The 26,452-nt window shown below is 46.2% G+C and overlaps 1 long non-coding RNA gene and 1 pseudogene across 1 annotated transcript; both read right to left on the minus strand.

Moving 5' to 3' along the window:
* Window positions 1–916: 916 nt before the first annotated feature.
* Window positions 917–3,026, minus strand: LOC109779176 (cytochrome P450 709B1-like; annotated as a pseudogene).
* Window positions 3,027–22,057: 19,031 nt separating this feature from the next.
* LOC120974454 (uncharacterized) lies at window positions 22,058–25,707 on the minus strand. The gene is made up of 4 exons (XR_005769849.3): window positions 25,470–25,707; window positions 23,789–23,904; window positions 23,008–23,097; window positions 22,058–22,265 (listed from the first exon to the last, which is right to left on the minus strand). It is a non-coding gene; the product is annotated as an uncharacterized lncRNA (long non-coding RNA).
* Between the last annotated feature and the right edge of the window lie 745 nt (window positions 25,708–26,452).

Here is a 26,452-nt window from a genome sequence, read left to right on the forward strand (position 1 = left end):
TGTGTTTGGATGATGCTGATTTATCAAAGTTTTGACCCAAGTTATTCAAAAGGGAATACAATCCTAGGAGTTGTCGCCATTATATGTCTATACGTGCATATACTCCCAACCGGTCCTAAATTCTTTTGTGCCGTTGTTTACACTGAATCGGGTAGCTAGCATATATAGCTTGCTGCGTACCTACGAGTGTTGTCCAGAGGAATCAATCGATCTAATCAATGTGCTACTCGCCGGAAATAAATTGGTAGCCAAGGACTCAACGGAGAAATAGCCTGAATCGTAACCAGGAGATATAATAATAGAGGTCGTTTACCATATAACAAAAAGAACGAAAATAAGATAGGATCGCAGCTGGATATCTTATCTCAACGTATAGGGCAACATCAACTGCGATCATCCCGATGATTACTGTCCGCTCTGTTTAGAAAAAAGAGGTCGGGACCTCTTTTCCAGATATAGCAAAAATATCATGGTTTCTGGGATACCGTAGTTTACAAAACTTCAATTTTTGTTGAAGCCAAACGCATCAAAGTATTCAAAATCATGGTTTTTTTTTCAGAAACTGCGGTATTATCAGAAAACTTTAAAGAAACTTTGATGCCAAAGGCAATCAGCGTAGAAGAGTCAAAATACTCAAAATCTAATGAGAGACAAATCAGTAATTAGGTTAAAAATAGCAATAGCATTTATTTAGAACACGGGCACCTACCATTGCACACTGCGTACCATTATTGCAAGTGTGCAATTTGAGGAAGATTTTCCAAAATGGAGAAGTAGGAGTGAGTTGTATGGATCTTTCCCGTCCTGCATATCAGGATTGATAGAAAAGAACTGCAACAATCTAGGTTTATCAATAGCTAGTGACTATTTTGGGGGGAAATAAAGGTGGCTGATAGTAAGAAAAAACAATAACTTATTAATAGAACACTTTATTATTTATATTTATAAATTGGATACATTATACATCGATAATATCACAAGATTATCTAGTGCGCAACATAAACTAAACTCCATTTAAATAATACAAAACCATATGTTATTCTTAACACCATACACATTTTTCTACATCTCTAGGCTCTTGAGGATCATGGGAAGCCCAAACTTAGGCCGCAGCGTAATCACATCCATGGGGGCATGGACATACTTCGGTGATAGGGAGAATGAAAATCTCTGAAGAATCACGGGGATCACAGCCTTGGCCTCTATCATTGCAAAGTTCTGCCCTATGCACGACCTCGGCCCACTGGAGAAAGACAACAAGGCATTGGGGTGCTTTCCGGACCTCGTCACTCCATTCTCGAACCTCGTAGGCTTGAATTCGTTGGCATCTTCTCCCCATATCTCCTTGTCATGATGTATTGTCGCGATTGGGATCGTTAGGACCGTGCCCTCGGGCATTTTGATGCCACCAACCTCGAGATCCGAACCCGCCTACCTCTGAATGAGTGACACAGGGGCGTATAACCTCTGAGTTTCTAGAAGGAACATGTTGAGCAAGTGCAGTTTGTTGAGCATGTCACCGGTGGGAACCTCACTGCCACACTCTCTTAGCACCTCCTCCCTGAGCTTCTCCTGCCACTCAGGGTGCGTACTCAGCAAGAACATGGTCCATGTGAGCAGGTGTGAGCTGGTGTCATGCCCGGCAAAGAAGAAGGTCTTGCACTCATCTATGATCTCGTCCATGCTTAAAATCGGATTATGCCCGCCCTCTGCCGCGCACGCCTCCAACATAAGCCCAAGCAGGTCGTTGCCGTAGCCCATGGTGTCTTTGGTGGCAAGACGCTTTGGATGATGTTCATCAGCATGGTCCTCACCTCCTTGTCAAGCTTCCATATCTTGAGGTTCTTTTCAGTTGGGAGGTACCTTATTAATTCCACACACACATAAAGATTAATTTCTGCTCTGTGAAAATGTATGTTGTGTCTCAACGACGGTACAGGAAGAAGAAGAACCACCATTACCTGAATGCTGGGATTTGCACGTTGAATATGGTGGAGAAGGCAAGAAACTGGAGCTCCCTCTGCGCGAGGAAGACCTTTTTCCCCTGTTCGTAGCTGCTACCGAATGCCGTGTGAGAGATGACATCCGCGGCGAGCTCCTCAAACTGGGTGCTCAGCTCAATCTCCACGCTGTCGCCCTTCGCCATCTTTGCCTTCCACTCCGACATCATTGACCCGGCACAGTCGGACATGGTCACGGTCATCATCTGTCGTACAGATAACAGTTAGCGGAATTCACACATTGTGCACACTGAAAATCGAATACTAGTTCAAAACACACACGCCAACGCGTGTCGTGCTGGAGCTGGACACAGACCTTGAGCTTGTCCATGTTGAAGGCGGGGTGGACGACCTTGCGGTGGCGCTTCCAGTCGTCGCCGTCGGTGAGCACGAGCCCGTTGCCGAGCAGGCGGGCGATGTGCGGGTTGCTGATGTTCTTAGGGTACAGCCCGCTGCGGTCGGAGAGCACCTGCTTCACCGTGTTCACGTCGGCCACGCACAGGGTCGGCCTGGCCCCGAACCAGTAGAGGAACGTGCGCCCTGCAGCAGACCAGAACGTAAGAGCAGGAACTAGACGGTGGTGGCATAGAATACAGCCATGGATTGGAAGGAATTGCAGTGTGTCTGAGTTTCGTACCGTGGATTGGGATCCATTTGCGGAAGTACGGCTGGACCATGGGGACGAAGTCGTGGTTGCCGACGTCCAGCGCGGCGCCGGCGGTGTCGGCGCGGAGCCGCTTGATCTCGGCGAGGTTCCCGGCGAAGAACCTGTAGCCCGGCCCGCCGACGCCCTGCGCGCGGAGCTGCCTGGTGATGGCGTGCGGCCTCCACAAGAGGTACACCAGCGCGTTGAACGCCCACGAGGCCAGCACCACCGCCACGGCCGCCGCCACCATCCAGACGAGACCCATGGTAGACCGGTGTTCACTCAGGATTCAGGAACAAGGAGAAAAATACCAGCGACCTGTATTGTATGCCTCTGCCTGTGAGTGATGAGACCGGGAAATGTGTGTGTGTTTCTGCTGTGAGACTCGGGACGGGGAGGTGGGTATTTATATGTTTTGCTGGTCAGTGGCGAGGTACAGAGGGCAGAGGAGAGGTGTTTCGTCGCGGTGCGGCTGAGATCAGCCGTGATGGCCGTGATGCGTGCAGGTACGAGCCAGCCCCGGACGCGCACTAACTACTACTGGGGGGCTCGTGGGAACGTGTGGCGCTGCTGGTCGACGTCGACGGCATATCCGCACGGGTCTGCCTTCTACCTTCTAGACAAAACTTCTTTTATTTTCAAGCAGAAGATGCCTTCTAGAGATACTACCTCCTTCTGCCGCGACCATGCGGCATACATTGTGCAGGCTGACAGCAGCATGCACGCACGGGTCGCTACCAATTGACTTCTCTTCCTCGCAAATAATATACAGTTTTGCTAGAACTCATCTAGATGAGACATAATTTGGTCTCATTCATCTTTTATAGCCATTGAATGTGATGCTATAAGATGCGTGTGTGCTGATGTGGGTTGTATCTGTTCTTGTTTTCTAGGTGAATGAGACCAAATTATATCTCATATAGATGAGTTTTAGGTACTCCCAATAACATATTTCTTTTCAAACATGGTCCTTCTAGAAAACATATATTTAATGCAAACAAATCATGAGTAGTACCCCGCGAAAAAGTATAGTACACCATCAAATGGATAAAAATGTCCTCTCAATATAAAATACAGTAAATGAATAAAAATGTTTCTTTAGACAATTACTACTAATACCTCGTCAAATGCATTGATGCTTAGATGAGGTGTTAAGTGCATAAAAGACTTAGCAACTAATCTCACACGTACTACTAGCTTTTGTATCTAAGAGCATCTTCAATAGATGATGTATATTTTGGTGGTCCAAACCGGTAACGGTCCAAATTTGAAGCATCAAAAAATGTTTTTTACATCTTCGAAAAAGGCTCAACTCTAACAGATGGTCCAAAACGGACATGTAAATAAAAGAGCAACTCCAACAGATGGTTCAAAACGAAGATTAAAACGACCAACTACTACATCTCAACATAGTTCAAACATGAAATTCAACATAGTTCCATACACAAAATCAACTACTACTTATTCGAACTACTAGATGAAACTACTCCTCGTCGTCGGAGCCGCGGAACTGCTCCCAGAACTCGTCCTTGGTTGGGTCATCGCACCCCTCGTCCTCCTCCTTGGAGTCACCCTAGTCCTCATCCGACGACTCGATAGGGATCACAGTCGAGGGGCCGGCCTCATCCTCCTTCTTCACCCTCTCTTTTTTTCGCCTCGACGTCGCGCTTCCAGTAGTGCTCCAGCTCGGCCTGGACGTACTACGGATGCTCTCACGCAAACCGAGCCATCGCCGCCTCGTCACTCTCGCCTGGAGCGACGATAACCGGCGGTCTCTTCTTCGCCTTCTTCGCCGGCATCTCCTCCATCCGGATGCCCTGCGGCACGAGCCACTCCGCCACCGCCTGGGACTGGACCTTCGGGAAGTTGAGGTCCGTCTTCAGCTGTCCGGCACGCCACACCGCCATGTCGTAGGCACGTGCTGCCTCATCGGTGGTGGGATACGTGCCGAGCCACCAACGCCGCCCGGCGTCGGAGAATTCCACTCCGAAGTTCCCGGAGGGCTTTGCCCTCACGCCAAAGAAACCGGACTTGCCCTTCGGCGTCTTCTTCGGCGCGGGGAGCGGGCGGCGGCCGAGCGGGGAGCGAGTCGGGGCGGCGGTGTGCGGCGCGGGGCGGATGCGGACGGAGCGGGGCGGCGGCGTGCGGCGCGGGGCGGAGGCGGACGGAGCAGGGCCGCGGCGTGCGGCGCGGGGCGGAGGCGGACGTAGCGGGGCGGCGGATGGACCAGAGGCGGAGGCGGACGGAGAGGAGGCGGACGGAGAGGGGCCGGGTGGAGGACAGACCGGAGGCGGAGGCGGCCAGAGAGGAGGCGGACGGGGTCGAGGCAGGGCGGAGGCGGCCGGAGCGGAGGCAGACGCGATGGGGCGGCGCGGCGGCAGGCGGCAGCCCAGGTGGGGTGGAATCGGTGGCGGAGGGCTGGATCTACGGTGGGGCAGTGTCGGAAAGTTGTGGCGGGGCGGCGGGCGGGTCGCGGACGGGCGGTCGTGAGGCGGAAGGGGAATGAAGTGGCGGTTGGTCGTTTGGCGGGCGGCCGCGGTTTTACATCAGTCGTATCTCGTGATGTAAATTTGTATCACGAAGTTTTCAATTTTACATCTACGGAAGGCGTTGGTCCAATTTTTTTTTACATATGAACCGTCTGTTGGAGCAACGCCTTTGCTCTTGAAGTTCCAAAAGTTAGTTATTTTTACATATGGACCATCCTTTCTTATTTAATTGTTTAGTATTTTTTTTCATGCATTGGGTGGTAGATATTTTATATAGGTCCCTGCGCTCGTCTTTTACTGAAGTCGTCAGAGTGATCTATCTCTTTAATTTCTTTCGAGGCTCCACCGCCGGCCAGCTGCTCAGTAGGGCCCGAAAGACACAGATTTGTGGCAAGCAGTTCTTAGGGCACCGAGTCCCTCTCGTGTACTTTTATTTTTGGTTTTCGGATTTTAAACTTTTATATCTTTAGAACAAAAAATACAAATTAAGTTTTGTTTCAATATTCGTGTTTCTCGTGATGAGGACTTTCAAATAAGATTCATTTTGAATACATCTTGTTAAATTTTGAAAATAAATGTTAAATTTCAACTCTTGAATATTAGTACAGGCGACCGACAAAATTACAATTTTTATGCCGATGACCGACCAAATAAATGTCTTAAATTTTTTTCTATGAAACTTGGTAAGAGTGAGTCAGAAAATCGCAAGTTTCAGATAAAAAATCAAAAGTTTTAATAGTTAACACTTCAAACTTATTGTGCCCTCGTGGGGGGTCCAACTACTTTGCGAACCATGAGGCAATCGAGCTGCTGGGCAGGGTTTGGCAGGTACATGCCCGGTCCTGCGCGCCCATGTAAATTTCCGGGACCCTGAGTTGTCGTAAACAATACCATGCAGCTACCTCGATCCGCCACGGTTCCAGGACGCACTTATTTTCCTAATCATTTTACAAAAATATAAAGTGATGTTGTGAAGTCATTTATGAAAACATACAATTCCTAGTTGCATGATTTAAAAACGGTATTGTTTCAATTCTGTTCCAGTAATGAAGTCTCTTGTTCGAGACATCCCGACTCTCCGGCACCCCCAGGAAACCTAGTGCCACCACCCTCCTCATGCACCCCACACTCGTCATCACTGTCCACCGCAAGGGGACCACCTCTTGTTCCTTTTTCTGGTTGTGGTCGCCTTTTGGTCATCTTGTGTGTCAATTTTTTCTCGCTATCGTTGGGCAAAGCCCGTATGGCGGACGACGGCGAGACCACCTTTCGTTGCTTTTTTCCGGGCGTGGGCATTATGATCTCGAGTTTCTTGTCTTGTGCGCCATCTTCTTCGACCAAGGGGGTCGAGCGGGTGCTGGGTGGCCCTTGTTTGTTGCCAACTTTCACGACTGTAGAGGTTCCCCTACTCGACCGAAGCCGTCACCTCAATGGTTTCCCTACTTAGCATGTGCACCATCCCGATGGCTCTAATGAGTCACTCTCTATGTTGGGGAACGTAGTATTTCAAAAAAATTCCTACGGTCACGCAAGATCTATCTAGGAGAAGCATAGCAATGAGCGGGGAGAGTGTGTCCACGTACCCTCGTAGACCGAAAGTGGAAGCGTTTAGTAACGCGGTTGATGTAGTCGAATGTCTTCGCGATCCAACCGATCCAAGTACCGAACGTACGGCACCTCCGTGTTCAGCACACGTTCAGCAGGATGACGTCCCTCGAGCTCTTGATCCAGTTGAGGACGAGGGAGAGTTCCGTCAGCACGATGGCGTGGCGACGGTGATGATGAAGTTATCGTCGCAGGGCTTCGTCTAAGCACTACGACGATATAACCGAAGTGTGTAACCGTGGAGGAGGGGCACCGCACACGGCTAAGACAAATCTTGGAGTGCCTTTGGGGTGCCCCCTGCCCACGTATATAAAGGAGGGAGGGAGAGAGGCCGGCCCTCCTAGGGGCGCGCCAAGTGTAGGGAGTCCTACGGACTCCCAAGTCCTAGTAGGATTCCCTTTCCTTTTCGGAGTAGGAAAGAAGGAAAGGAGGGAGAGGGAGAAGGAAAAAGGGGGCCGCGCCCCCACCCCTTGTCCAGTTCGGTTTGGGCAGGGGGAGGCGCGCGCCACCTCGTGGACCTTCTTCCCTCTCTCCACTGAAGCCTAATAAGGGCCATTAACTTCCCCCGGCGAATTCCCGTAACTCTCCGGTACTCCGAAAAATACCCGAATCACTTGGAACCATTCCGATGTCCGAATATAGCCTTCCAATATATGAATCTTTACCTCTCGACCATTTTGAGACTCCTCATCATGTCCGTGATCTCATCCGGGACTCCGAACAAACTTCGGTCATCAAATCACGTAACTCATAATACAAATCGTCATCGAACGTTAAGCGCGCGGACCGTACGGGTTCGAGAACTATGTAGACATGACCGAGACACATCTCTGGTCAATAACCAATAGCGGAACCTGGATGGTCATATGGGCTCCTACATATTCTACGAAGATCTATATCGGTCAAACCGCATAACAGCATACGTTGTTCCCTTTGTCATCGGTATGTTACTTGCCCGAGATTCGATCGTCGGTATCATCATACCTAGTTCAATCTCGTTACAGGCAAGTGTCTTTACTCGTTCCGTAATGCATCATCCCGCAACTAAGTAATTAGTCACATTGCTTGCAAGGCTTATAGTGATGTGCATTATCGAGAGGGCCCAGAGATGCCTCTCCGATACTCTGAGTGACAAATCCTAATCTCAATTTATGCCAACTCAACAAACACCATTGGAGACACCTGTAGAGCGTCTTTATAATCACCTAGTTACATTGTGACGTTTGATAGCACACTAAGTGTTCCTCCGATATTCGAGAGTTGCATAATCTCATAGTCAGAGGAACATGTATAAGTCATGAAGAAAGCAATAGCAATAAACTAAACGATCATAATGCTAAGCTAACGGATGGGTCTTGTCCATCACGTCATTCTCTAATGATGTGATGTCGTTCATCAAATGACAACACATGTCTATGGCTAGGAAACTTAGCCATCTTTGATTAACGAGCTAGTCAAGTAGAGGCATACTAGGGACACTCTGTTTGTCTATGTATTCACACATGTACTAAGTTTCCGGTTAATACAATTCTAGCATGAATAATAATCATTTATCATGATGTAAGGAAATATGAATAACAACTTTATTATTGCCTCTAGGGCATATTTCCTTCACTCTATCCACTGTCGTCATCGGTGCCTAGATCAAGTAAGCTCTTTGCCCGATCTTGGTGCCATAGAGTTCCAACCTCCACACTATTCCAAATCTGTCGCCCTCACATCTCCTTGGTTCACTCCCCATCATTGATGCGTTGGGGTTCCCCTGGCTCGCCGTCGCAGCTCATGAGGTGGGTCATTGCACCGCCGACTTATGTCGTCCTCTTGTTGGTTGTAGCGTTGCCAATCGTGGTTGTCATGTTCCTTGTTTTGGTCATGGTTATGTTTCTCGCTCGTCATCGGTCAGATATGGCAGTTGTTCTCTCGGATTTGAAGCATCCGCCCGCGTTGACTCATCTCCAACCAGGGTTGGTTTTTTGACGTGGTCGTGTCGTGGTTCATCGTGGGCTTGTCTTGGGGTTGGGTGCGGATGGCGGTTTGGCTTGCACTGCTCGGGAATGCATCTTATACGCCCTTTTGCTTCCCCTGATCCGTGCTCGTCTACCTCCATGGTCCCTCTTCTATTGCCAAGTGGACTCAAGTTCGATGGCGTTGGGTAGATGAAGTTGCTCGGTGATGTTAAGCCTATATACTCATCCATGTGGTTGGCTCAAGGCTTGTGGCGCGTCTGCACTGTAATGTGTGGGTTCAATCGTTGTTGTCATCACGTAGTTTAGTTTTGGGCCTTGTTATTGTGGGTGTGTTCCATGTTTTGTAGTGGGTGGTTTTCCCTTCCATGCCTTGTGTTTTATCTTTTGCTCTAGTTTAGGTTGAGTTCGGTCACCAACTTTTGTGTTCATGACCCTTATGTCGTTTAGGGTTTCTTTGTCGAGCCATACGTGCCTCTGTGACGATGTATAGGTCATATCTTCATCGTCATTGTATTATCTTCTTTCTTAATTAATACACATGCAACTCTCCTGCATGATTCGAAAGAGGATAAAAAGATACCAAATCCACACATATTTGCGAGCTACTGTGCTAGTAATGACACGTGAGTGGATATATAGCTATCTACGACGTTTCCGAGCAAAGAACAGAGGCTGTCAACACAAACGTAGCCACGTTGAGCACTTGATTTTATCCCAGCCCCCTTGACTTCTCTTCCTGGCCAAGTATCTTCATTTCTTGTCAAACATGGACCTTGTGTATCAAGACAGTGATGTTTGCAGAGAGAAATTAGCATGTCCGTGGCATGATTCTAATTTCTTATCAAACATGGTCCATGAATTTTTTTGCCTTCGTGGAATGTCAAATTCCATTAAGCAAACGCAAAGAACGTTAGATACTCACAGGAGAGTCAATAAATTAGAAGCCTCTGAGAGCAAATGATTAAAGCAACAACAACCTTTTCGCAAAAAAAGCAACAACAACCGAAACAAATGTTCCTTTAAATAACTAACATCGGCACCACACACACGCGCTAGCTACGACTTCAACGATTTCCTTGGATCACCAGCCGCTGACTATTTAAAATACTAGCTGGTTTCTTCCGCAACTAGTTCGAGGTAGCTTACGTTCTGCCCGCCTTCCTCATCATTTTCTTTGGAAATAGAGGTAATAGCACTGCAGGTCCTAGAACTTATCTATATGTGATGGTTTAGTTCTATAACTTGCAAAAGCTAACAAATTAGTCTTGGAACTTGTCTCAGATGTGCACATTTAGTCCTGGGCCAGTCACGAGCAGCAAAGTGGAGCCAGCTGGACCAAGCCGTTCAGCGCTGCACTTTTTGCATTTACTGAAGGAATATGCCCTAGAGGCAATAATAAAGTTGTTGTTTTATATTTCCTTATTTATGATAAATGTTTATTATTTATGCTAGAATTGCATTGATCGAAAACCCAAATACATGTGTGAATACAAAGACAAACACTATGTCCCTAGTGAGCCTCTACTTGACTAGCTCGTTGATAAAAAAAATGGTTAAGGTTTCCTAACCATGGACATGAGTTGTCATTTAATAACGGGATAACTGTTGGGGATCGTAGCAGAATTTTAAAATTTTCCTACGCTCACCAAGATCCATCTATGGAGTATACTAGCAACGAGGGGAAAGGAGTGCATCTACATACCCTTGTAGATCGCGAGCGGAAGCGTTCCAATGAACGTGGATGACAGAGTCGTACTCACCGTGATTCAAATCACCGATGAACGAGTGCCGAACGGACGGCACCTCCGCGTTCAACACATGTACGGTGCAGCGACGTCTCCTCCTTCTTGATCCAGCAAGGGGGAAGGAGAGGTTGATGGAGATCCAGCAGCACGACGGCGTGGTGGTGGATGTAGCGGGATATCGGCAGGGCTTCGCCGAGCGTCTGCGAGAGGGAGAGGTGTAGCAGGGGAGGAGGGAGGCGCCCAAGGCTGTAATGCTACTGCCCTCCCCCCCTTTATATAGGCCCCCTGGGAGGGGGGGCGCCGGCCAGAACCCATCTGGATGGGGGGCGGTGGCCAGGGGGGTAACTTACCCCCCAAGTCAAGTGGGGCGCCCCCCACCCTAGGGTTTCCAACCCTAGGCGCAGGGGGTAGGCCCATGGGAGGGCGCCCCAGCGCACTATGGGCTGGTTCCCTTCCCACTTCAGCCCATGGGGCCCTCCGGGACAGGTGGCCCCACCCGGTGGACCCCCGGGACCCTTCCGGTGGTCCCGGTACAATACCGATAACCCCCGAAACTTTCCCGGTGGCCGAAACTGGACTTCCTATATATAATTCTTCACCTCCGGACCATTCCGGAACTCCTCGTGACGTCCGGGATCTCATCCGGGACTCCGAACAACTTTCGGGTTTCCACATACTCATATCTCTACAACCCTAGCGTCACCGAACCTTAAGTGTGTAGACCCTACGGGTTCGGGAGACATGCAAACATGACCGAGACGCCTCTTCGGTCAATAACCAACAGCGGGATCTGGATACCCATGTTGGCTCCCACATGTTCCACGATGATCTCATCGGATGAACCACGATATCGAGGATTCAATCAATCCCGTATGCAATTCCCTTTGTCAATCGGTATTTTACTTGCCCGAGATTCGATCGTCGGTATCCCAATACCTTGTTCAATCTCGTTACCGGCAAGTCTCTTTACTCGTACCGCAATGCATGATCCCGTGACTAACGCCTTAGTCACATTGAGCTCATTATGATGATGCATTACCGAGTGGGCCCAGAGATACCTCTCCGTCACACGGAGTGACAAATCCCAGTCTCGATCCGTGCCAACCCAACAGACACTTTCAGAGATACCCGTAGTGTACCTTTATAGTCACCCAGTTACGTTGTGACGTTGGGTGCACCCAAAGCACTCCTACGGTATCCGGGAGTTGCACGATCTCATGGTCTAAGGAAAAGATACTTGACATTGGAAAAGCTCTAGCAAACGAACTACACGATCTTTGAGCTATGCTTAGGATTGGGTCTTGTCCATCACATCATTCTCCTAATGATGTGATCCCGTTATCAATGACATCTAATGTCCATAGTCAGGAAACCATGACTATCCGTTGATCAACGAGCTAGTCAACTAGAGGCTTACTAGGGACACGTTGTGGTCTATGTATTCACACATGTATTACGATTTCCGGATAACACAATTATAGCATGAACAATAGACAATTATCATGAACAAAGAAATATAATAATAACCATTTATTATTGCCTCTAGGGCATATTTCCAACAGTCTCCCACTTGCACTAGAGTCAATAATCTAGTTACATTGTGATGAATCGAACACCCATTGCGTCCTGGTGTTGATCATGTTTTGCCCTAGGGAGAGGTTTAGTCAACGGATCTGCTACATTCAGGTCTGTATGTACTTTACAAATATCTATGTCTCCATTTTGAACACATTCACGAATGGAGTTGAAGCGACGCTTGATATGCCTGGTCTTCCTGTGAAACCTGGGCTCCTTCGCAAGGGCAATAGCTCCAGTGTTGTCACAGAATAGATTCATCGGGCCCGACGCATTGGGAATCACCCCTAGGTCGGTAATGAACTCCTTCATCCAGACTGCTTCCTGTGCTGCCTCCGAGGCCGCCATGTACTCCGCTTCACATGTAGATCCCGCCACGACGCTTTGCTCGCAACTGCACCAGCTTACTGCTCCTCCATTCAAAATATACACGTATCCGGTTTGTGACTTCGAGTCATCCAGATCTGTGTCGAAGCTAGCGTCGACGTAACCCTTTACGACGAGCTCTTCGTCACCTCCATAAACGAGAAACATATCCTTAGTCCTCTTCAGGTACTTCAGGATATTCTTGACCGCTGTCCAGTGTTCCATGTCGGGATTACTTTGGTACCTTCCTACCAAACTTACGGCAAGGTTTACATCAGGTCTGGTACACAGCATGGCATACATAATAGACCCTATGGCCGAGGCATAGGGGATGACACTCATCTTTTCTATATCTTCTGCCGTGGTCGGGCATTGAGCCGTGCTCAATTGCACACCTTGCAATACAGGCAAGAACCCCTTCTTGGACTGATCCATATTTAACTTCTTCAATATCTTGTCAAGGTATGTACTCTGTGAAAGACCAATGAGGCGTCTCGATCTATCTCTATAGATCTTAATGCCTAATATATAAGCAGCTTCTCCAAGGTCCTTCATTGAAAAACACTTATTCAAATAGGCCTTTATACTTTCCAAGAATTCTATATCATTACCCATCAACAGTATGTCATCCACATATAATATGAGAAATGCTACAGAGCTCCCACTCACTTTCTTGTAAACACAGGCTTCTCCATAAGTCTGTGTAAACCCAAACGCTTTGATCATCTCATCAAAGCGAATGTTCCAACTCCGAGATTCTTGCACCAGCCCATAGATTGAGCGCTGGAGCTTGCATACTTTGTTAGCATTCTTAGGATCGACAAAACCTTCCGGCTGCATCATATACAACTCTTCCTTAAGGAAGCCGTTAAGGAATGCCGTTTTGGCGTCCATCTGCCATATCTCATAATCATAGTATGCGGCAATTGCTAACATGATTCGGACGGACTTCAGCTTCGCTACGGGTGAGAAAGTCTCATCGTAGTCAACCCCTTGAACTTGTCGATAACCCTTAGCGACAAGCCGAGCCTTATAGATGGTCACATTACCATCCGCGTCTGTCTTCTTCTTAAAGATCCATTTGTTTTCTATGGCTCGCCGATCATCGGGCAAGTCAGTCAAAGTCCATACTTCGTTTTCATACATGGATCCTATCTCGGATTTCATGGCTTCTAGCCATTTGTCGGAATTCGGGTCCGCCATCGCTTCTTCATAGTTCGAAGGTTCACCGTTGTCTAACAACATGATTTCCAGGACAGGGTTGCCGTACCATTCTGGTGCGGAACGTGTCCTTGTGGACCTACGAAGTTCAGTGGCAACTTGATCCAAAGCTTCATGATCATCATCATTAACTTCCACCCCAGTCGGTGTAGGCACCACAGGAACATCTTCCCGCACCGCGCTACTTTCCGGCACGGAAGGGGTGACTATCACCTCATCAAGTTCCACTTTCCTCCCACGCAATTCTTTCGAGAGAAACTCCTTCTCCAGAAAAGACCCGTTCTTGGCAACGAAGATCTTGCCTTCGGATCTGAGGTAGAAGGTATACCCAATAGTTTCCTTAGGGTATCCTATGAAGACGCATTTCTCCGACATGGGTTCAAGCTTTTCAGGTTGAAGTTTCTTGACATAAGCATCGCATCCCCAAACTTTTAGAAACGACAGCTTAGGTTTCTTCCCAAACCATAATTCATACGGTGTCGTCTCAGCGGATTTCGATGGAGCCCTATTTAAAGTGATTGCGGCAGTCTCTAAAGCATAGCCCCAAAATGAGAGCGGTAAATCGGTAAGAGACATCATAGATCGCACCATATCCAATAGAGTGCGATTACGACGTTCGGACACACCGTTTCGCTGAGGTGTTCCAGGCGGCGTGTGTTGTGAAACGATTCCACATTTCCTTAAGTGTGCACCAAATTCGTGACTTAAATATTCTCCTCCATGATCTGATCGTAAGAACTTTATTTTCCTGTCACGTTGATTTTCAACCTCACTCTGAAATTCCTTGAACTTTTCAAAGGTTTCAGACTTGTGTTTCATTAGGTAGACATACCCATATCTACTTAAATCATCAGTGAGAGTGAGAACATAACGATATCCTCCACGAGCTTCAACACTCATTGGACCGCACACATCGGTATGTATGATTTCCAATAAGTTGGTTGCTCGCTCCATTGTTCCGGAGAACGGAGTCTTGGTCATCTTACCCATGAGGCATGGTTCGCACGTGTCAAATGATTCGTAATCAAGAGACTCCAAAAGTCCATCTGCATGGAGCTTCTTCATGCGCTTGACACCAATGTGACCAAGGCGGCAGTGCCACAAGTATGTGGGACTATCGTTATCAACTTTACATCTTTTGGTATTCACACTATGAATATGTGTAACATCACGTTCGAGATTCATCAAAAATAAACCATTGACCAGCGGGGCATGACCATAAAACATATCTCTCATATAAATAGAACAACCATTATTCTCAGATTTAAATGAGTAGCCATCTCGAATTAAACGAGATCCAGATACAATGTTCATGCTCAAAGCTGGCACTAAATAACAATTATTGAGGTTTAAAACTAATCCCGTAGGTAGATGCAGAGGTAGCGTGCCGACGTCGATCACATCGACCTTGGAACCATTCCCGACGCGCATCGTCACCTCGTCCTTTGCCAGTCTCCGTTTATTCCGCAGTTCCTGTTTTGAGTTACAAATGTGAGCAACCGCACCGGTATCAAATACCCAGGAGCTACTACGAGTACTGGTAAGGTACACATCAATTACATGTATATCACATATACCTTTGGTGTTGCCGGCCTTCTTGTCCGCTAAGTATTTGGGGCAGTTCTGCTTCCAGTGACCACTCCCCTTGCAATAAAAGCACTCAGTTTCAGGCTTGGGTCCATTCTTTGACTTCTTCCCGGTAACTGGCTTACCGGGTGCGGCAACTCCCTTGCCGTCCTTCTTGAAGTTCTTCTTACCCTTGCCCTTCTTGAACTTGGTGGTTTTGTTCACCATCAACACTTCATGTTCTTTTCTAATCTCCACCTCCGCTGATTTCAGCATTGAATATACCTCGGGAATGGTCTTTTCCATCCCTTGCATATTGAAGTTCATCACAAAGCTCTTGTAGCTTGGTGGAAGCGACTGAAGGATTCTGTCAATGACCGCGTCATCCGGGAGATTAACTCCCAGCTGAGACAAGCGGTTGTGCAACCCAGACATTCTGAGTATGTGCTCACTAACAGAACTATTCTCCTCCATTTTACAGCTGAAGAACTTGTCGGAGACTTCATATCTCTCGACCCGGGCATGAGCTTGGAAAACCATTTTCAGCTCCTCGAACATCTCATATGCTCCATGTTTCTCAAAACGCTTTTGGAGACCCGGTTCTAGGCTGTAAAGCATGCCGCACTGAACGAGGGAGTAATCATCAGCACGCTGCTGCCAAGCGTTCATAACGTCTTGGTTCTCTGGGATTGGTGCTTCACCTAGCGGTGCTTCTAAGACATAATCTTTCTTGGCTGCTATGAGGATGATCCTCAGGTTCCGGACCCAGTCCGTATAGTTGCTGCCATCATCTTTCAGCTTGGTTTTCTCTAGGAACGCGTTGAAATTGAGGACAACGTGGGCCATTTGATCTACAAGACATAGTGTAAAGATTTTAGACTAAGTTCATGATAATTAAGTTCATCTAATCAAATTATTTAATGAACTCCCACTCAGATAGACATCCCTCTAGTCATCTAAGTGAAACATGATCCGAGTTAACTAGGCCGTGTCCGATCATCACGTGAGACGGACTAGTCAAGATCGGTGAACATCTCCATGTTGATCGTATCTTCTATACGACTCATGCTCGACCTTTCGGTCCTCCGTGTTCCGAGGCCATGTCTGTACATGCTAGGCTCGTCAAGTCAACCCAAGTGTATTGCGTGTGTTCCGAGGTCATGTCTGTACATGCTAGGCTCGTCAACACCCGTTGTATGCGAACGTTAGAATCTATCACACCCGATCATCACGTGGTGCTTCGAAACAACGAACCTTCGCAACGGTGCACAGTTAGGGGGAACACTTTCTTGAAATTATCATAAGGGATCATCTTACTTACTACTATCGTTCTAAGCAAATAAGATGCAAAAACATGATAAACATCACATGCAATCAAATAGTGACATGATATGGCCAATATCATTATGCTCCTTTGATCTCCATCTTCGGGGCACCATGATCATCTTCGTCACCGGCATGACACCATGATCTCCATCATCATGATCTCCATCATTGTGTCTTCATGAAGTCGTCACGCCAACGATTACTTCTACTTCTATGGCTAACGCGTTTAGCAACAAAGTAAAGTAATTTACATGGTGTTATTCAATGACTCGCAGGTCATACAAAATAATAAAGACAACTCCTATGGCTCCTGCCGGTTGTCATACTCATCGACATGCAAGTCGTGATTCCTATTACAAGAATATGATCAATCTCATATATCACATATATCATTCATCACATCTTCTGGCCATATCATATCACATAGCACATGCTGCAAAAACAAGTTAGACGTCCTCTAATTGTTGTTGCAAGTTTTTACGTGGTTTGTAGGTTTCTAGCAAGAACGTTTCTTACCTACGTATGACCACAACGTGATTTGCCAATTTCTATTTACCCTTCATAAGGACCCTTTTCATCGAATCCGTTCTGACTAAATTAGGAGAGACAGACACCCGCTAGCCACCTTATGCAACTAGTGCATGTCAGTCGGTGGAACTTGTCTCACGTAAGCGTACGTGTAAGGTCGGTCCGGGCCGCTTCATCCTACAATACCGCCGAAACAAGATACGACTAGTAGCGGCAAGAAGAATTGGCAACATCAACGCCCACAACTGCTTTGTGTTCTACTCGTGCATAGTAACTATGCATAGGCCTGGCTCATGATGCCACTGTTGGCGATCGTAGCAGAATTTTAAAATTTTCCTACGCTCACCAAGATCCATCTATGGAGTATACTAGCAACGAGGGGAAAGGAGTGCATCTACATACCCTTGTAGATCGCGAGCGGAAGCGTTCCAATGAACGTGGATGACGGAGTCGTACTCGCCGTGATTCAAATCAGCGATGACCGAGTGCCGAACGGACGGCACCTCCGCGTTCAGCACAGGTACGGTGCAGCGAAGTCTCCTCCTTCTTGATCCAGCAAGGGGGAAGGAGAGGTTGATGGAGATCCAGCAGCACGACGGCGTGGTGGTGGATGTAGCGGGATCTCGGCAGGGCTTCGCCGAGCGTCTGCGAGAGGGAGAGGTGTAGCAGGGGAGGAGGGAGGCGCCCAAGGCTGTAATGCTACTGCCCTCCCTTCCCCTCTTTATATAGGCCCCCTGGGAGGGGGGTGCCGGCCAGAACCCATCTGGATGGGGGGCCGCGGCCAGGGGGGTAACTTACCCCCCAAGTCAAGTGGGGCGCCCCCCACCCTAGGGTTTCCAACCCTAGGCGCAGGGGGGAGGCCCATGGGGGGGCACCCCATCCCACTATGGGCTGGTTACCTTCCCACTTCAGCCCATGGGGCCCTCCGGGACAGGTGGCCCCACCCGGTGGACCCCCGGGACCCTGCCGGTGGTCCCGGTACAATACCGATAACCCCCGAAACTTTCCCGGTGGCCGAAACTGGACTTCCTATATATAATTCTTCACCTCCGGACCATTCCGGAACTCCTCGTGACGTCCGGGATCTCATCTGGGACTCCGAACAACTTTCGGGTTTCCGCATACTCATATCTCTACAACCCTAGCGTCACCGAACCTTAAGTGTGTAGACCCTACGGGTTCAGGAGACATGCAGACATGACCGAGACGCCTCTCCGGTCAATAACCAACAGCGGGATCTGGATACCCATGTTGGCTCCCACATGTTCCACGATGATCTCATCGGATGAACCACGATGTCGAGGATTCAATCAATCCCGTATGCAATTCCCTTTGTCAATCAGTATTTTACTTGCCCGAGATTCGATCGTCGGTATCCCAATACCTTGTTCAATCTCATTACCGGCAAGTCTCTTTACTCGTACCGCAATGCATGATCCCGTGACTAACGCCTTAGTCACATTGAGCTCATTATGATGATGAATTACCGAGTGGGCCCAGAGATACCTCTCCGTCACACGGAGTGACAAATCCCAGTCTCGATCCGTGCCAACCCAACAGACACTTTCAGAGATACCCGTAGTGTACCTTTATAGTCACCCAGTTACGTGTGACGTTTGGTGCACCCAAAGCACTCCTACGGTATCCGGGAGTTGCACGATCTCATGGTCTAAGGAAAAGATACTTGACATTGGAAAAGCTCTAGCAAACGAACTACACGATCTTTGAGCTATGCTTAGGATTGGGTCTTGTCCATCACATCATTCTCCTAATGATGTGATCCCGTTATCAATGACATCCAATGTCCATAGTCAGGAAACCATGACTATCCGTTGATCAACAAGCTAGTCAACTAGAGGCTTACTAGGGACACGTTGTGGTCTATGTATTCACACATGTATTACGATTTCCGGATAACACAATTATAGCATGAACAATAGACAATTATCATGAACAAAGAAATATAATAATAACCATTTATTATTGCCTCTAGGGCACATTTCCAACAATAACATCATTAGGAGAATGATGTGATGGACAAGACCCATCCGTTAGCTTAGCATATTGATCATTCAATTTTATTGCTATTGCTTTCTTCATGTCAAATACATATTCCTTCGATTATGAGATTATGCAACTCCCGGATACCGGAGGAATACCTTGTGTGCTATCAACTGTCACAATGTAACTGGGTGATTATAAAGATGGTCTACAGGTATCTCCAAAGGTGTTTGTTGGGTTGGCATAAATCAAGATTAAGATTTGTCACTCCGAGTATGGGAGAGGTATCTCTGGGGCCTCTCGGTAATGCACATCATAAGAAGCCTTGCAAGCAAAGTGACTAATGAGTTAGTTGCAGGATGATGTATTATGGAATGAGTAAAGATACTTGTGGTAACGAGATTGAACTAGGTATGTAGATACCAACGATTGAATCTCGGGCAAGTAACATACCGATGGACAAAGGGAATAACGTATGTTGTCATAACGGTTAGACCAATAAAGATCTTCGTAGAATATGTAGGAGCATCCAGGTTCCCCTATTGGTTATTGACCGGAGAGCTGTCTCGGTCATGTCTACATAGTTCTCGAACCCGTAGGGTGCGCACGCTTAACATTCGATGACGATTTAGTATTATATGAGTTATGTGATTTGGTGACCGAACATTGTTCGGAGTCCCGGATGAGATCACGTACATGACGAGAAGTCTCGAAATGGTCGAGAGGTAAAGATTGATATATAGGATGATAGTATTCAGACACCGGAAGTGTTCCAGAGTGTATCGGGTATTTATCGAAGTACCGGGGGGTTACCGGAACCCCCGGGGGAAAGATATGTGACATATGGGCCATAAGAGGGGAGCACACCAACCCACAAGGGGTTCCCCCCTATGGAAGGAGGCCGAGTGGGAGAAGGGAAATAGGGGGTTCGCCCCCCTTTCCTTCTCTCCTTCCCCTTCCCTTTTCCCCCTCCGGCAATTATGGAAGGGGGGAGGCCGAATTGGGGAGGACCCCAAGTAGGATTCAGCCTACTTGGGGCGCCCCCTGGCTGCCTCTCCTCCCCTCCCACCTATATATATGTGGGGAGGGGGCGCCTAGAAGAGACAACATCAATTGTTAGCCATGTGCGGCGCCCCCCACCACAGTTTACACCCCTGGTCATAGTTTTGCGGTGCTTAGGCAAAGCCCTGCAAGAATTCAAGGGAACACTAGAGAAGGCAAGAGATCACTGGGACGCTTTCATGAACTTCAAGGAATCGGAAGTAGCTCAGGAACGGTCGGGAAAAAATAAGATTAATGCCGCGAAAAAGCAATGGCACCATAATCTGGGGCCAGGTGGCTACGAGGTGGCTCGATCTAAGTGGGATCTTGATAACCCACAAGTATAGGGGATCGCAACAGTTTTCGAGGGTAGAGTATTCAATCCAAATTTATGGATTCGACACAAGGGGAGCCAGACTTGGAGCTTGTAGCGTCACTGGTGGAAGCTTGTAGCTTCACTTGACCAAGATGGAGCTTGTAGCAGCACTTGAAACCACCCGATAAGCATCCACTCGGCAGCAACAAGAATACGACCAAGCGATGCTACAAGATCCATCCATCAGTCTTCTCGCCCTTGCAATATCCAACTTTTGGGTGACCCGAGCAAAGAGAGAGATAGGAAACAAAATTAACTAGTGGCCTCAACCCATAAAGGACAAACAATATATCGTGCCAAAGTTGCGAATATTTTCTTTAAACACGGATGTTTTTTCAAAAATTTGAAACTACAAACATTTTTTTCAAATTTGCAAAGGTTCTCCTGAAAAACGTGAGCATTATTCCCAATTTTTTAGCTTTTCTAAAAGCACAAACATATTTTGGAAAACATGAATATTTTTCAAAATTTTAGTGATTTTAGAAAAGACGAACATTTTTTGGATTCTCTTTGCTTCATTATACATTACAAACAAGACCCAGAAGTACTGGTTTCCTTACAAACAAGACCTGGTTTTCTTAGAAACAAGACCCAAAGGTGTTGGTTTTGTTACAAACAAGGCCAAATTTTGGACTCGTGCGGTTTTTCGCTAGAAATTTCGGCAGCATAATGCGTGAGGGAGAATCCAAATCAGAAAGAATAATCTCGTGTTTTTCATTCCAAAATGTATACATGCACTCCAAGTCAGTTAATACACTAGATGAAACAATACATATCATCCTACCAAATCATTTCCCCAACAAAAGCCGACCACAGTTAAATCTCAGCTTCCACAAGCTACTCCCTGCTGGCCCTTCCTTATGTTGTCATTCTCCAGTTTGAATAAATGGTCACAGGTATCGACGCATCGAGACACTTGGAGCTTGTAGCGTCGTCACTGGTGGAAGCTTGTAGCTTCACTTGACCAAGATGGACCTTGTAGCAGCACTTGAAACCACCCGATAAGCATCCACTCGGCAGCAACAATAATACGACCAAGCGACGCTACAAGATCCATCCATCAGTCTTCGCACCCTTGCAATATCCAACTTTCGGGTGACCTGAGCAAAGAGAGAGATAGGAAACAAAATTAACTAGTGGCCTCAACCCATAAAGGACAAACAATATATCGTGCCAATGGAAATATGCATTTTATAGCAGGGAACATCACAGCTACCTAAAATCCTACATATGCACTATATTGGTTGATAGACACACCATCAAAAAATTATCAAGTGCAACTATGATGTCAGCAGGACCATGTTTAGTTTGTCAGCACAAGTGCCATTGCACAAAAGAACGTCAGTGCACAATGCACCCATATCCTCCCATGAAATACCTAATCACAGATGCATTTTCATCTCCAGCAAGCAACAGGAAAAGAAATCTGAACTGGGACCATGGCATAACAAACACAAAATAATATATGATTGCGTAAGCTAAAAATAAACTTGAGCTGCACTCGCTATGATAGCGATAACAGGAAAACAATTGCACCCATAATAGTATATTCGGAGTCGATAATAACCAAATAAGTACGCCTGGGGAAGAAAGGAACTCACACGGTCCATGTGGCAGAGTAGGAAGGAGAAGAACAAGCAGATGATGTCAATGGTCCAGCACCTGGGGAACTGCTGCCACCAGGAGGGAGCCAGCTTCATCTCTCCTCAAACAAGCCATGATAAATAATCTTCTAAGACTGTCTCTTCCAGCGCTTTCAAGGCGCTGCTTCAACAATGATATCTTTGCTTCTTCGGCACCGAACCAGTTGCTCCTGCGCAACAAAAAAAGAATTGAGCACATCAAGCATGTTTTTGCGTTGAATAAAGTGTTATAAGTAAGAAATCAACTTCTTTATGCCATGGTCAAGACAGACAGCCAAGGAAAAAAATGTTCTGATGATTTTGCTAACATCTAAAGCAACATCCTACCAGTTGCAAGGCTGGAAGTGTTTTTTCTTCCATATGAAGGAACAACAATAATTTACTCCAGGTTCCACTATCAGAGATAGAGAAACAAGCACATAGTTTAGCAATCAAACCAAAAGCGAAGAAAAGAAATCATTGGCACCCAGCCGGCGTGACCAACACTCATGTAGTATCAAGCTCCAAAAGCTAGCCAGTGGAAGGCTGGAGGTTTGTACAAGTTAGTTAAATATTGCACAATTTAAGAAAATACACGAGTTGTTGATATTTCATAAAATGAAGTGCCAAAAGGATATTTAAATATTATTTCAGTGGCAGTCAATCATCCAAGATAATACACCAGTTGTTACAAACAAGTATAGACTAAATTTTGTAAGCATGCAATGACAACTATTCCTCGCAAGTTACAATCATTCGAACGACCATGTTACTATACACACATCACAACACATGGGAATAGGTCAAGTATGCCACAGTTATCAGCAACACAAAGCACAACAACACTTGGTAAAAGGTCAAGTAGAGAATATGTTTCTCCTTGTCCACTCCTATCAACAGTGAACATATGATAAGACTAAGGGCCATCCTCACCTGATTGCACCAGTGAGCATGTGCCTGGAAGTCATCCAACATTCCACAACCATCATTGTCGTCGTTCTAGACACAAAAGCCACAAATTATCTGCAACAATCAACAGATGAATGGCCAACATTAGCAATTCTAGACACTATAGAATCACCTACCAATACTATAGCATTTCCAAAAAGCATATCCGTTGAATTGCAACCCAAACAGTAGCAGAACCATGATCAATAGTGTCACTATATCATGCAACTCAAACCTAGCTTATCATCATCTGGAAATAAACAACCCATACCAAGAGCAACTAAATTAGCCATGTTCCTGTCAACTTTACCCCATACAAACAGCAACAACATCCCTGTTCTGGAACCCTTGGTAACACATCAGGTAGAGAATATCGCTCTCTTCTTGTCCAATCCCATCAAACAAGACCAAGAATCATCCGCCAATACTATAGCATTGTCAGAAACCATATCCGTTGAATTGCAACTCAAACAGTAGCATAACCATGATCAATAGTCAGTATATCCTGCAACTCAAACCTAGAATATCATCATCTGGAAAGAAACAAGCTATACCAAGAGCAACTAAATTAGCCCTGGTCTTGTACATTACTCCATACAAACAACAACGACAAGATCATCACAACTACAATATTGTGGTGTCGGAAGAGCACCACCACATAATCAACCACAGCCAAATGGCTGGCACACTGAGCGGACATAGCTTGAAGGCCAACTCCCAGAGCAAGTGGAAATGAGGGGAGGACCAAGGAAATCCAGGAACATACGAGAATGGATGTAGCCGAGGTCATACAGCACCGTCGTCGCGCGGTGGGAGGCCCACACAAACGAGGACATGGGCACCAAACAGAATCTTCAACCTTTCGCCAAATTTCTTGAAAATCTGGTAAAGCAAGCTCGTCAACCAATCTATTCAAAGGAAACATCTAGACATGGCAGGCAACGAATATATGTGCAATTACTAGAGTGGAGCCTCTAGAAAGTACATACATCATCCATCAGATGCTCAAAGCATAATTCATATCCTTCACAGTACTAACAATAACATAATTCTCTCAAATTTTCTTAATAGAAGATGAAAGATATGACTAGATGCGCACATGAAATGACTCTCCAGTTCACACATTGCTTTGGACACTACCGACAACAGAACATTTGAGCCAAAGAGTAGAGGATGGAACAAAACCAATAAAAAGGAAAAGGGCCGTCTCTCATTTTAAATCAAACAATGAGGACATACCAAGTTGGCAATCTTAAAACCATGATACAAAATGAGTCTAAATCTGCAGGTCAAATCTGTATTTATACAAGCTAATATATTCACTGCTGATGGGCCGCAAATATCCAGAGAACTACAAAGAGGGACTTTATCTCCAGCCAACTGGAATTAGGCTAGAAAAATACAAAAATGCAACAACAAGCATGATGCAAATTTTCAACAAATGGGGAATTGTGCATTAGTCAACCCTTTTTAGGAAAACATGAGATCAACAAAGTAAACCCCATCTCTAGCAACTACCAAACATAACCTAGCCACATGATACAACTCAAGCAATCGACTCTAGAAGTCATTAATTGGCTCATAACAGACTGTATCAAGTCAACTCCCGTGGGTAATAAGAGAGAGTATAAGTGCTCCACAAGTCATCTCCTTGAACTGACCAAAACTAGTTGACATTTTAGAACAATAGCATGGTAAGTCCTTAGTGACAGACGCTACTATTACCTAGCCAAAACCAACAAAACAAGATAATAACCCTGGCCTATTGTTGGCAAGGCAGCCATATAACTCCTTAGCTCATAGTTGACCAAATCTAGGCACATTCCACGGGCTATGTAGCATTCATATCCACTCCAGTGAGGAAAATGGCTAATAAACCTAATTGACTACTCCCTCCGTCCCAGAGCATAAGACATATTTGGAAGAAACATTGCTTCCAAAGACGTCTTATATTATGAAATGTAGGGAGTAGAAGATGCCAAAATGTGAAGTCAAGTTAATATTATTTGGACAGAGTGCAGAGGGAACCCTCCCCAACTGAGAATAAAAAGGTACAATTGTCACCTAGGATAGGAGCTTGTCACACATAGAAAGTTAGAAACTAGTGAATATTGACAAAGCCTAAGTAACATCCCCATGTGCATCATTTAAGAACCGCCCATTTTTCTATTTGACAACAGCAGTCTAATTTATCAAATCACATCTAACTTATTAGTCCATCTCAGGCTAATTGAGAAAACAATTATTTGAGCACCCGTTGTCGAATTAATTTGATGCACGAGCTGTAAAATACTCAACATTAACTCAATCCCTTGCGCTAATCATCATGTAGTGTGAAACTTTTATGTTCACAGAACTCAGCCAATGTCGAACTGCTACCACGACTCGATGGATGTGGGCACACAGAGCATAAGGAAAAACAGGGGAGAGGAACAGAAGTGGCTTACCTCTTCCGGAGTGGAAGAAGAAGCGACAACTAGAGGCGCCGCACGGGAGTGAACGCCGTCGTAGGCAGAGCTGCATCGCTGACCAAACTCGTGACAGATGGCAGCGCCTCTGCACCATGGTCGCCAAAGGCACACCAGACAACAACACTTCTCAGCAACCCGACCATGGTGGTTCCATGCTACATGTAGAGGAGGATGCAGAGCTCCAGGCTGACACTCTTGTCGACGTCGAGCTTCTCGTCCATATAATCTGAACCATACACAATCAAACTACAAGTTGAGGACATCAACACCACACAGCAATTCATCCCCCCTGCAAACTGACTGGTACTAGTACAAATTATTGGTAGAATAAGCAGATTTTGATTACCTTGGAATTGCATGTTCTTCATTCCATCAAGGTTGATGCCAAGGCCAATGGTAGAGCGTCCCAATCTGAAGAAAAACACTGGGTCCATTACAAATTGATATTACACTTTCTAGCTACAACAATAGGAGAAATTATTTGAAGTAGCCCAAGAGTCCAGATTTAATTTCAGAGTGTGAACATTCAATTTCTTCAATCCCAGTAAGTCGATGAATTGAGACGAGAGCAGGTTAATTAATTGAACAAACATATTACAGTCTAACATAGCTACTCCCTCCATCCCATAATATAAGATGATATTACAACCAACATACTCAGCTATTAGTTATAATAACATCTTATATTTCAGCATGCAACTAAGCTGAAACTAAGTGAAACAAATCGCAAGCCACTGAAAGGCTAAATGTTCGATCCCAGTTTAATAAGTTACCTCAACAAGTTAAAATGTTCAATATCTCAAACTTGCTGAAACTAGACATATAGCTCAATAATGTCAGTATATATTGACATCTCAGCGACATATCGACCTACACAGAACAGCAGAATGACTGTGTATGTGGTATAATATCTAGTACTGTCTACAACAGCGATGTTGTAAGTGCATCTAGTGCCACCC

Source organism: Aegilops tauschii, chromosome 2 (genome assembly GCF_002575655.3).
Source record: "Aegilops tauschii subsp. strangulata cultivar AL8/78 chromosome 2, Aet v6.0, whole genome shotgun sequence".
In the NCBI taxonomy this organism is placed as follows: Eukaryota; Viridiplantae; Streptophyta; class Magnoliopsida; order Poales; family Poaceae; genus Aegilops; species Aegilops tauschii.